This window comes from Triturus cristatus, chromosome 8 (assembly GCF_964204655.1).
Source record: "Triturus cristatus chromosome 8, aTriCri1.1, whole genome shotgun sequence".
Taxonomy (NCBI): Eukaryota; Metazoa; Chordata; class Amphibia; order Caudata; family Salamandridae; genus Triturus; species Triturus cristatus.
In genome coordinates, this window is record NC_140591.1 from 1,453,765,940 (window position 1) to 1,453,777,221 (window position 11,282).

Sequence of the window (11,282 nt, forward strand, 5' to 3'; positions counted from 1 at the left end):
ATTAAATACTCTTGGGGGCACCCGTTCAGACTGATCTTTCCATACAAAGGGGAATTGAGACAACTCCGCTCACTCTCTGTGGCTTATAAACTCCTGGGTATTGAAGAACCCGCTGCAGACCAGCCTCAAGTAGACTGCCGTTCCCGCAGACACGAGCAGCCATGGATGGACTACCATTAAGCCTCCATGCACGTCCTGACTCGGACACTATGGCCAGGGAGCGGCAGGCAGTTTAGGCATCCCTTACAGGTGCATCCCCGGAGTAAGGCCGGACTCGCTTCAACTGAGAACTGATGCTTGAAGTTAGCACCCTTGCCCAACGTTGGCAACTTTATCAATATCTGCATGGGCGTTGCCTGGGGGGAGCGGGGAGCCGTGGACCACAGGTACCCTTTACTTTCTTTCTTGGGAGCAGTACGCTCCGGACATTCACTCTATGTTCTATTGCATTATACCTATGTTCTTGCCTCGTTGGGATTTTGTTGTTTTTGTAGGTGGGTTTCTTCCCCCCACTGCACCTTCTTTGCCTTTCCTATGTGTGTGTGACTCTCGCTTGTCCGGCTCACTCTGTCCAGGCTCTTGCGGGCCCGGCTGTAGCAGGCTGGACTGGCCCTTTCGCACTCCCAGCACAAACTGTCCGCAGCTCCTGCATAGTTGAATGTCACGATCCTGACTTTGAATGTGAAGGGGTTCAATAACCCTATTAAGCCTAGGGCTGTCCTGTCTTATTTGAAAAACTCTGGAGCCCATGCCTGTCTGTTGCAGGAGACCCATTTGCTACCTGGCGACACACATAGATTGCACTCTAAGGCCTTCCCTCAGAAATATTTTTCTTCCCTTCCTACCAAGAGGGCTGGGGTTCCCATCCTTGTTGCCCGAACTTTCCCAGGGAGGGTGGGGGCAAAGATCTCTGAGATTAAGGGAAAACTCCTGGCATTTTCTGGGACCTTTGGGGTGTGCACACTAATGTTGGCCACTATTTACGCCCCCAACGAGGGCCAAGAGGCGTTTTTACGAAAGGCAGTAGGGGACTTAACTTCATCGCCTGACTGGCAAATTCTCATAGGGGGCGACTTGAATGTTGTGTTCAATGGCCAACTGGACCACTCGGATCAGAGGCAGGGACAGACGGGCTCTTTCTGTCGCCAGCCGACAGTGGTTGCACGACTTAGGGTTAGTGGACATGTGGCGTCACTTCCACCCCCACATCACTGATTACATCTTCTACTCCTATGCCCAGGGGACCTACACCAGGTTAGATTATTTCTTAGCAACCCGGTCTCTTATCCCGTCCGCACAGGACTTGGTTATCGAGCCCCAGGCACTCTCTGACCACGCAGCTTTGACCACAAGATTGCTGTTTCCCCTCACCCCTCGGCCATCATACTCTTGGAGGCTTCGAGACATGCTCCTCCACCGTCCTGAAGTTGTCAAGCGCCTTACTAAAACGCTAGAGGACTTTTTAGCTGTCAGTGACACACAGGACACCTCCATCATCTCTCTTTGGGAAACTCTCAAATTAGTGGCACGGGGCGACCTTATTGCCACGTCAGCTGCAGACAACAGGATACGCAGGGAGAAGAGGGAGGAGCTCTCTAAGCAAGTACTGGATTTAGAGAGGATCCACAAGCGGACAGGGGCCCCCCAGAATCTGGAGGAAACTAAAGGCAGCACGACCCAGCTGGCCAGTTTAGACCTGAATAGAGCGGAACTTGCTGCTCTGCACTTGAAGCATATGTTCTACACTGGCGGGGATAGATGCGGCCATTTGCTAGCTCAAGGAAGGGGGAAGATATAGCATGCAAATTTCGGGATTGTTACGCGAATCTCTATACTGCCTAACCAATACCGGGCAAGAATCCCTCCTCGTACTGTCAGGGCATAACCTACTCGTGTTTGACACCCGATCAGGCCTCTTCCCTAGATAGCCCAATTCGGGTCAAGTAGGTCATCTCGGCCATAGCCCGACTTAAGCTTCTCAAATCCCCTGGCCCTGATGGGTTTACCGCCATCTTTTACAAAACCTTTTGCCTGATCCTGGCCCCAATACTGACTCGACTTTTTAACGCCATTGATGGCACACTCAAGCTACCGCCCACGATCCTCTTGGCATCGGTGTCAGTTTTTCTCAAACCCAGTAAAGATGGCAGAATCTGCGCCTCTTATAGGCCTATATCCTTTCTGAACATAGATTTTAAGATCTTCACAGGAATCCTGGCTTCTAGGTTGGGTCCGTTGATGCCGGAGCTGACGGAACCAGACAAGGCCAGATTTGTTGCGACCAGACAATGCAGTGACAACACCAGGAGACTGCTACATCTCCTGGATAAGGCACATAGTCAGACGGTGGAACGTGTTCTATTGTCGGTCGACGCCGAAAAGGCATTCAACAGGGTTCACTGGCCCTTCCTGGAGACTGTTCTAAAGAGGTTTAGGGTCGGGCGGCGATTTCGACAATGGGTGTTTAGTGGCTACGGCTGCCCCTCGGCCACGGTCCGGGTGAACAGCCTAATGTCGGACCTACCCAATAACAAAAGGGACGCGTCAGGGCTGTCCGCTCTCCCTCCTTCTGTTTGCCCTCTCTATGGAGCCACTAGCACAGAGGGTTCGAGAAAATCAACAGATCAAGGGGATTCTCTTTGGGGGAGAGCAGCATACCATTAGCCTCTACGCAGATGATGTCATCACTATGCTGGAGTCCCCTCAGACATCGGTCCTGGCCTTCTTGGCCGAGCTATAGGGGTTTTCAGCAGCTTCTGGTTTTAGGGTCAACGTGGCCAAATCACAGGCCTTAGGTTTCTCCCTACAGCAGCCGACTGCCGGTGCACTGGCCCAGGTGTTTCCCATCCGTTGGGATCAGGAAACCATCCCATATCTAGGCATCACACTGTCATTGTCTACCGCTGAGACAGTATCCTTAAATTATACTCGGTTATTGCAATAGACCCGGCAGGAATTGAGAAGATGGCGTCCCTTTGCTCTCTCGTGGTTGGGCCGGGTGGCGGCTCTCAAGATGAACATACTCCCCAAAATCTTGCATCTTTTTCAGACCTACCAGTGGAGGGTATGCTGAAACAGCTTCAGTCTGAATTTAGCACTTTTGTCTGGGCGGATAAGAAACTGCGAATTAGTAGAGACCTGAGCTTTAGGCCCCATGGGGAAGGTGGCCTGGGGATTCCTGACCTCGATCGCTACTACAAGGCGACGCTGTTACGATCCCTGTTAGAGTGGGCTCAGTCGGAGTCCGAGAAGCGTTGGCTCTTTATGGAGCGAGCATTGGCAGGACAGTCTTTGTGGAAGGTCCCTTTCCTTGACAGAACCTCCAGACCCCCTGGACTTTATGGCTCACCCATAGTGCGGGCCACCTTGAGAGCATGGGACGCCACGACCACACGCAACAGATTGACCACATTACCATCACCTCTTACTCCCATCACAGACAACCCAGATTTTTCCCCGGGCCTGGATAGAGAGACATTTGGTTATTGGGACATAGAGGGCCACAGATCTATAGGGCATTTATTTGATGTGGAGGGCCCTGTCTTTCGAGGATTTTAAATCCGATTTCGCCATGCCTGAAACAGAGCGGTATCATTATTGGCAGATATGGCACTGGGTTATGCAGCCTCAGGTTTGCCAGGGAGCAGAGAGGCAGCTCACTCAGTATGAACAGTGTCTGCTTTCTAATCAATCCACCAAGCGGGTCATTACAGAATTGAACCACATCTTGCGCCCCCCAGAACAGACCGTTAAATCGGCGGGTCAGAGACGGTGGGAGACCGAGTTGGGACGGACACTGACCCCCAAAGGATGGGCAGATATCTATTATAGGGCATGACACTCAGTGCGTAATATTTCAAGCGTGGAAACGGCCACTAAGATAATGATGTATTGGTACCTAACACCTTCCTGACTACACAAAAGTGCCCGGATCCCTCTCCAACTTGTTGGAGGGGTTGTGATGCTGAAGGTACATTACTAAATTTGTTATGGGAATGCCCTACTCTCACAGCTTACTGGACACAAGTCTTAGGTGAGATCGACCACCACTTTGCCACCACACTATTACGCTTCCCAGAATATGTCAGCCTGGGCGTATCTGATAGGCTCACATTCCCCTCAAGTCCCGTAAAGGCAAGCAGATGGGAATAGCTCTAGGGGCGGCGCTACAGAATATATTGTCTCATTGGGGCACAGACAGAACTCCTACGGTGCAGGGATAGCTCCATCGGCTGTGGTTTGTGCTGGGCATGGAGCGCATTTTCACTTCAGGGAGATTGGTCCTCCTTTGCCGATTTGTGGCACCCGTTATTGCATTGCTGTGCTCTGAATTCGGTGAGCTCTCCTGCCCAGATATCTGCGGCTACTGCGCTTCCCCGTGCTGACACAAGACATGACCCAATAACTATCACACTGATTCACCTCGCGACAGGCTTGACTTCCCCTTTTCCTTTTGAGGCCGCTTGGAAGGGGGGAGGTGATGGGAGGGGGGAGGGGTGGGTTGGGTTGGGTTGGGGAGAGAGTGGGCGGGTGAAGGTGTTCATTTTGTTTTATTTTTGATGCTCTGTGTAGCACTACGATGGCTATGGCCCACGACTTGGGTTTTGTTGCTTGCTGCATCTTGTTTTGTAGTTTAGAAATCAATAAAAAGTTTTCTACCTAGAAAGGTGATGGATGGAATGCTTGAATTGATCTCACCCAGTAGTGATGGCTCAGGCCACATGCCAGTCCACCATGCCACCTCAGCTTGGGCCCAGCCATATGCAAATCAGTCTTGACCCTGCTCCTATGGGAACAGTCCAGCCCAAACTGACGGACAGGTTCTCTCTAAAATGGAACATAAGCCACTTAGTACTAGTTTCGCCGTGATTACGGTCAACAGCCAGATATAGCTTGAATCCTGTGTCACAGCAAGCACAGGACCCATGTATGGGCGTACCCGTGGCACTTAGGGCATCAACTGCAACAAGAAAAACAAGGTGATAGATGAAATGTTTGACTAATTCTGAGCCACTGGCATCCATTCCATCGCGCCCACCATGCGACCTCAGTTTGGACCCAGCCATATGCAAATCAGTCTCAAACCTGCTCCAGTGGGAACAGTAAAGGCCAGGTCCTCCCTGACCCAGAACACAAGCAACCTAAGACTGTATATTTAAGTTTGTATACATATTTTGGTTGAGACACGATGACCTGTCTCTGTAACACCTTTTAGTTCAATCCCTGGTTCCTTGTTATTGCAGCAGAGCTTTGTCCCTGATGTCAACAGGTAAATGTAGGAAGGAAAACTGTGGTTTTTACAAGCCACATAGGAAGATCAGGTGGCAGTTTCAATTGCATGCAACAATTTTGTTGAGGTGCCCATGTGTAATAGACTCCGATATATTCTGGTGGTTGTTTTTTTCTCTTTTCCTGATGGGTGGAGGCAAACCCCACTCGGAGAAATGATAGTCTTACAGTGGTTATGCTATTGCTGAGGGAATTGCTCCCTCATTTTGGCATATTGGTGTCTCTTCAATCAGACCACAGTAGTCACTTTATGAATGTGGTGATGAAGCTTTTGTTTGCAGCTTCGCAAGTAGATCAGAGGTTTCATTGTAGTTATATACCTAAGACTTCAGTTATAGTAGAACAGATAAATCCAGGTTCGCTAAAGCGTGTGCATCCACCTCTTCAAAGTGGCATTGGTGTTGATGAGTCTGAGAAGCATACCGGATAGGATGACCATTAGACTTCCTGCTGTGCCTACAACTGCTCTTGTAAAGGAGAGTGAAACAAGCTGGTGAAGAAGTGGTGACTACAACCGCTGATTTGCAGAGTCAAGCTCTAGTGAAACCTGAGTGCTTAGAGGGAGAAGAAGAGTGCACACAAGTCTGAAAGTCAAAACCAGTGCAGACTTGTGGTGAATGAGGCAAGAATGGCCAAAATGAATCAACCTGAAGAAGCTTGAAGTGCAGGCTGTGGGGCTGGAAAATGGATGAGCAGTTCAAACAGAGGGGTGGGGGCAAGAAGCAGAAAGTGGTGGAGGGACCGATAGTTACTGTGTCTGAAGAACACATCCTGGAAACCCTCAATGAAGAGATAGGACAGAGGTAGGTGAGCAAATTGACAGTGAACAGCCAGCAGTCAGGAGATCAGAAAGAACATGGTGCCTAGGCAAAGGCACTCAGCTCCTGAACTGAGATATTTTGCTGAGAGGGAAGTTGAGTCAAGAACACATGAGGCTGAAAATTGACAAACTGCTTTCAGAAAACCACCATGATTAAAGCTGCAACAATTAAAAAAGTGGCTGAACTTGATTTTTAACTGATCTTAATAAATTGACATTTCCTGATGGTTGAACATTCATATTGAACTTGGTGGAGTTTCCAAGGGTCCGGTAGAAGAGTAGAGGTGTTGTTTTAGAAGAAGAATTAGAGATTGGGATTACCTTGAATAAACAGAACTTGATATTCATTTAGAATTAACAGTTTTTCAGATTTGCGCAAGTGGAAGCAATAAGTAGTATTGTCTATTTCAAATTATTTTGAGTTTTGCATTTTTCCTTTCTGATACAAGAGAAGCCATGGTGATTCTTTCACAAAATCAACGAAGAGCAATAGTGGTTATGATATGAATACTTTCTTTTATCTTTCTGATTAATCTCTTTGGTGCTAAGGGCGTGCTGGAGCTGTCCTCATCACAAGTGCTCAGGTGCTGAGGAGGGCTTCAGCATGTCCTGGCACCAGAGGTAGGAAACCCTCCTATGCAAGCATGAGAGGGGCTTAGTTTAGATTTTTAACCTCAGCTGCTGGGGAACAGCTTCTCCAGCAGTCAAGGCTGGTTTTTTCCTTCTCTGCAATGACTATCCGCGCTCAACCACCCCATCCCAAAAATTAACTAACAATCTTTCTGCCCCTCAGAGAGCAGATAGGAGGTCTTTACCACCAATCTGCCCCCACTGGAAAAAGGGGCAAGTGGGGGGTGCGCAAGCCCACTGGATATTGATCATGCGGTAATGTCACAGTAATTTCTCAATGCAAAACCTCATTTACCTCTAGTTTACCGCTTTCAAGGTGATGGACCTTTGCCACCATGTATCACCTTCAGGAGACTTTACATAAACCTGAAAAATCAAAATGCAATTAATATTTAAGCCAATAAAGAAAGTTGTGAATATTTTTAAAGGGTTTTATTTTCTAGTTAAAAGTTAAGGTTCTCTGACCCTTTATTCATTAGTCAAATATCAATCAGGCCTGTATCACAAACAGCAAATTGGTAATTTCCCTCAAATGGGCCTATTTTTGCTGCAAATTCTTCTAAAACTGGGTTTGTAATTTCTCTTTTTAAAATTCCTACAACTAAATCTGGACCTTCCACTGCTTTCACAATGGACTTGGTAAATTCAGAATTGTTAGGGTTAAATCTCTCATTTCCAAATACAGCAACCTATTGAAATGGGTTCTGATTTTGTTTCTGGAAATAATTCACATTTGCTCTGGACAACTTATTTAAATTAATTTTAGCATCTTCCATATTTTGTGGGACCGTCTGTGCTTGAAAAATTCCTGCCATTGGTACCTGTTTCTGAACTGACATTTGCATTTGCTTAACTGGCATATTTTGCACCTGCATTTCTCTCTGTGTTTGCGCATTTCCACTTGCTGCATCATGTTTAAATTTACATTTCTTCTTCCAATACTCAAATCTGTTATAAAGATGACAAAATGACACTTTTTCCAGCAGTACAACATACATACCTGAATTTGCACAAACCAAAACACCTTTACTTCCATCCTATGTTCTTTTAATCTGTACCTGTTAGGATTTGCTTTATTTCCTCCAGGAACGTCAAGGACATGAAGCAATGTCCACTACCTTCCTTAACCACCCATCGCACCCAACAACAGTCAAAGTGCCAAAGGTGATCTGGGGAAGAAGGGAAACACAACAAGGGATAGAGGATGTTCCTTCGCTGGGATATTCTATGGCTCAGGACCCGTCAGGATGAACAATATGGCTAAAGACAAAATAAACAGAAAACAGATCAGATATATAACAATGCACCGAGTACCCTGTATCTTCCTAACGTGGTTCTTTCCTTATGAGCTAGCTTCTTACCTTGCGATAAATTAGAGAGGCTTGCTTTCACTCATTCCCTTCTTCTAAGGTTCAGTCTCAGGGTTCTATAACACTCTGGAACACAATAATAACGGAAAGACTAAATCTCTAATCAGGTGTGAGGGGAGAAATGAAGGAGAGAAATCTATATATGCTAGAACCCACCTTAGCGAGTGTCTTGCTGATGTCTGTAAGTCTTATAATGTAAATTAAATATGAAACCTTAACTTCAGGTTTGTGCTTCTTTTCTTGTCTTTCAGAAATGTAGCAATAACAAAAGAGAAAAGGAGGACGGATCCCGCAGTTGCAGAACAACAGCAGGACTCGAAAAATCATTAAAAATGCACTAGACCTGCAGGTCTAGTCACCTACAAAATCTCCTTGACCCAACTGAAATGTACTTGACCTCTAATCTGAAAGCTGAGCAAATGTGACATGTTAACAAGATTTAAAAGCATTTTTATTGCTCATTTACTTTGTGAGCAATAAAGATGCCTTTAACTCTTGCTATCTTGTCACAGTTCCCCTGTTTTCAGAGGCAGAGGTCAAGTGTCAGTTTGTATTCCTACTCGCCAGTAAGGGCGAGTAGGACCTAAAAATAGCTCGTCCTGAATTGATCTGAGTGAATTTGTCGAGCCCTGAACAGGTAAGTAAATAACTTATTTAACAATAAGTAATGTAAGTAGAACAGCGCAAAAGCGCTGATACCGTAATATTCTTTGTTTCTTCTTAGTAGTCCCACTTGCAGGTCACAACAGATTCCCCCGAACGGCAGCTTCACTGTCTCAGAAGACTGCCAACAGGGACACCGTGAAGAGAAACGACGGGAGTGGAGGGAGTCCAAACGACGAACAGATTGTCTGCAGGAAGACTCCAAAGCCACGAGGTATTCACCAAAGCAAAAGGCTACTCAAAGCCGAAACCCGACGCCGACGGGAGCTCCAGACACGCCGGGGAGAGAGAGAAGATTCGGAATCCACAGATACGGAGTCCAAGGATACGATAATTCAGGACGGTGAAGAGCTGGGAGCAGGAAGAGCGCGAAGCGTCTTGCCGCTACGGGAGGTCGGGTTTAAACATACGCCCGACCTCCGCGCATGCGCTCCGCGCTCCACGCCAGTCGTCATCTTTGTAGTTTTGTGCGGCGCGTACGGATCACGGCGCACACGGATCGAGGCCGGTGGTCTCGACAGTACCCACTTAACATCCTTTGCTGGCACTCTGCCCTTCATGAAAGTTATTAATGCTACGTTTTTCTCCATAACAACAGAAAATGATGGTGCATTCTCGCAAACCTTTTTCATGGTCTCCTCACCTGGCCTTTGCACAACAACTTTAGATTCAAACCACAAGGTCTGGTGGTTTCTTTTTCTTCTCATGTGTTCTTGCCCACTTGTCTCTTAATTTCTCAAACCCATTGCATTTGAAAATATATTTTATTATTTCTGCAATGTGCAACTGCATTCCTGTAGAACACATTTTCTCATGTGCTTCGTCATTCATATGTACCCTGAAATGTTTCTGGAAAGGAAAACTTCCTGAAACATCAATTTCATGTTTTTGAGCCAAATCAGTCAGTCTATCATGTGTAGTTACTGCACGTGTAGCTGTTTCCTTACTCAGGGAAATTAATTCTTTCTCCTGACACTGGTTCACATTTTCATGTTTTAAACAGCAGGGACTGTTAATTTCTTCATGTTCAAATGTTGATTTTAAAACACTAAACTGTTTCTCTTTTTCATGGTCTGGGTTAATTTGTTACCCCATGCTCTCTATCTTTTTAATCACTGTTGCTTCCTCAAAGCAGGTTTGAAAAATCTTATCTTCAAATATATCAAATATATTCATTCTAACATGGGCTGCAGATGTTGTAAAGACCATTTCCCCCACACCTTTCAGTGCTTGGACTGTCTGGGGTAATTTCTGTTCAATAATCTGTGAATTCTGAGTTTCTGAAATAAACCCTGACATAATTTCTCCTTCTGCAGCTTTTTGAACCTTTTGAATAGGGGCCATATTAATTGGGACAGTCGCAATTTTTCTAGTCACTGCCTGTGCATCTGCAGTTTGTAATATTTGGACTGAATTAGTCACATTTGAAGCAGTAACACCTGGAGAGATCACTGTCCATGCTTAATCAACAGATAGTGGGTCAATCTGAAATATCTGCACAGTTCTCTCAATCTGTGTTTCTCTCTGTTTATCAGAAGTAGTAGCCACTGTATTGCTTACTGGTACATTATTATCAGTATTTTTAATGGGGACCACATAAGTTGGTGAACACTTAGTTAACAATGCATCCATTATTTCATCCCCTGAATCATTATTTATTTGAAGCTTTTTGTCATCATTAATTCCCTTCTCCTGCATCTGGTGCTTTACCTTTTTATCCTCACTTGCTTTGTCTCTTGCTGCTTTTTCCCACATGCTTAAAGCTTCAGATTGTGCAACTCTAGATGGTGTCTTTATTTCACATAACACTTCCCTTAATTTGTCAATGATTTGCAATTCAAAAGTACCATATTTTGGAAACCTCAAAGGACCTTCTTTTTCAGTAATCTTACACCATTGGTGAACCCACATACATGAATTTTGTCCCATATTGGTACACATAAAATGCACGGGTGTTCCTTCAGGAGCATCATCAATTAAAAACAAATTTTTCACTTTACCTCCCAACAGTTTCTTTAAACCTTCAAACATTTTAATTTCTGCAATAATTCAATGTAATTTCTTTTCTCCAATGCTGTCAGTTTCAGTTTCAGTCAGTTTAACTCCAGCTACTGACCCTCTCAAACAATATCTTACTGCAATATTTTTCTGAGTTTTCTTAATCAAAATTCTGTTAGTAACAACATACAAACATTTGCTACTCTGCCTGTTCCACTAAATAAAGGATAGATTTCTTTTCACTGCGAGTAACACGTTCCGCTTTCTCTTCACAAAGTAAGAACTCCCGTTTACTCTTCAAACACTGCGAATAAATCCCTTCCGCTTACCCTTCACTCAAGCTCAGAAGAACCTGCTACTCCTTTGGTGTTACCCTTTCTAGGTTATGTAAGACCAAAGTTTCACCAGCGAACTCTTTGCTGTCACTCAAGCTCGGAAGAACCTTCTACTCCTTCAGGGTTACCCTTTCTAGCTGATATAACACCAAAGTTTCACCAGCTAACTCTTTGCTA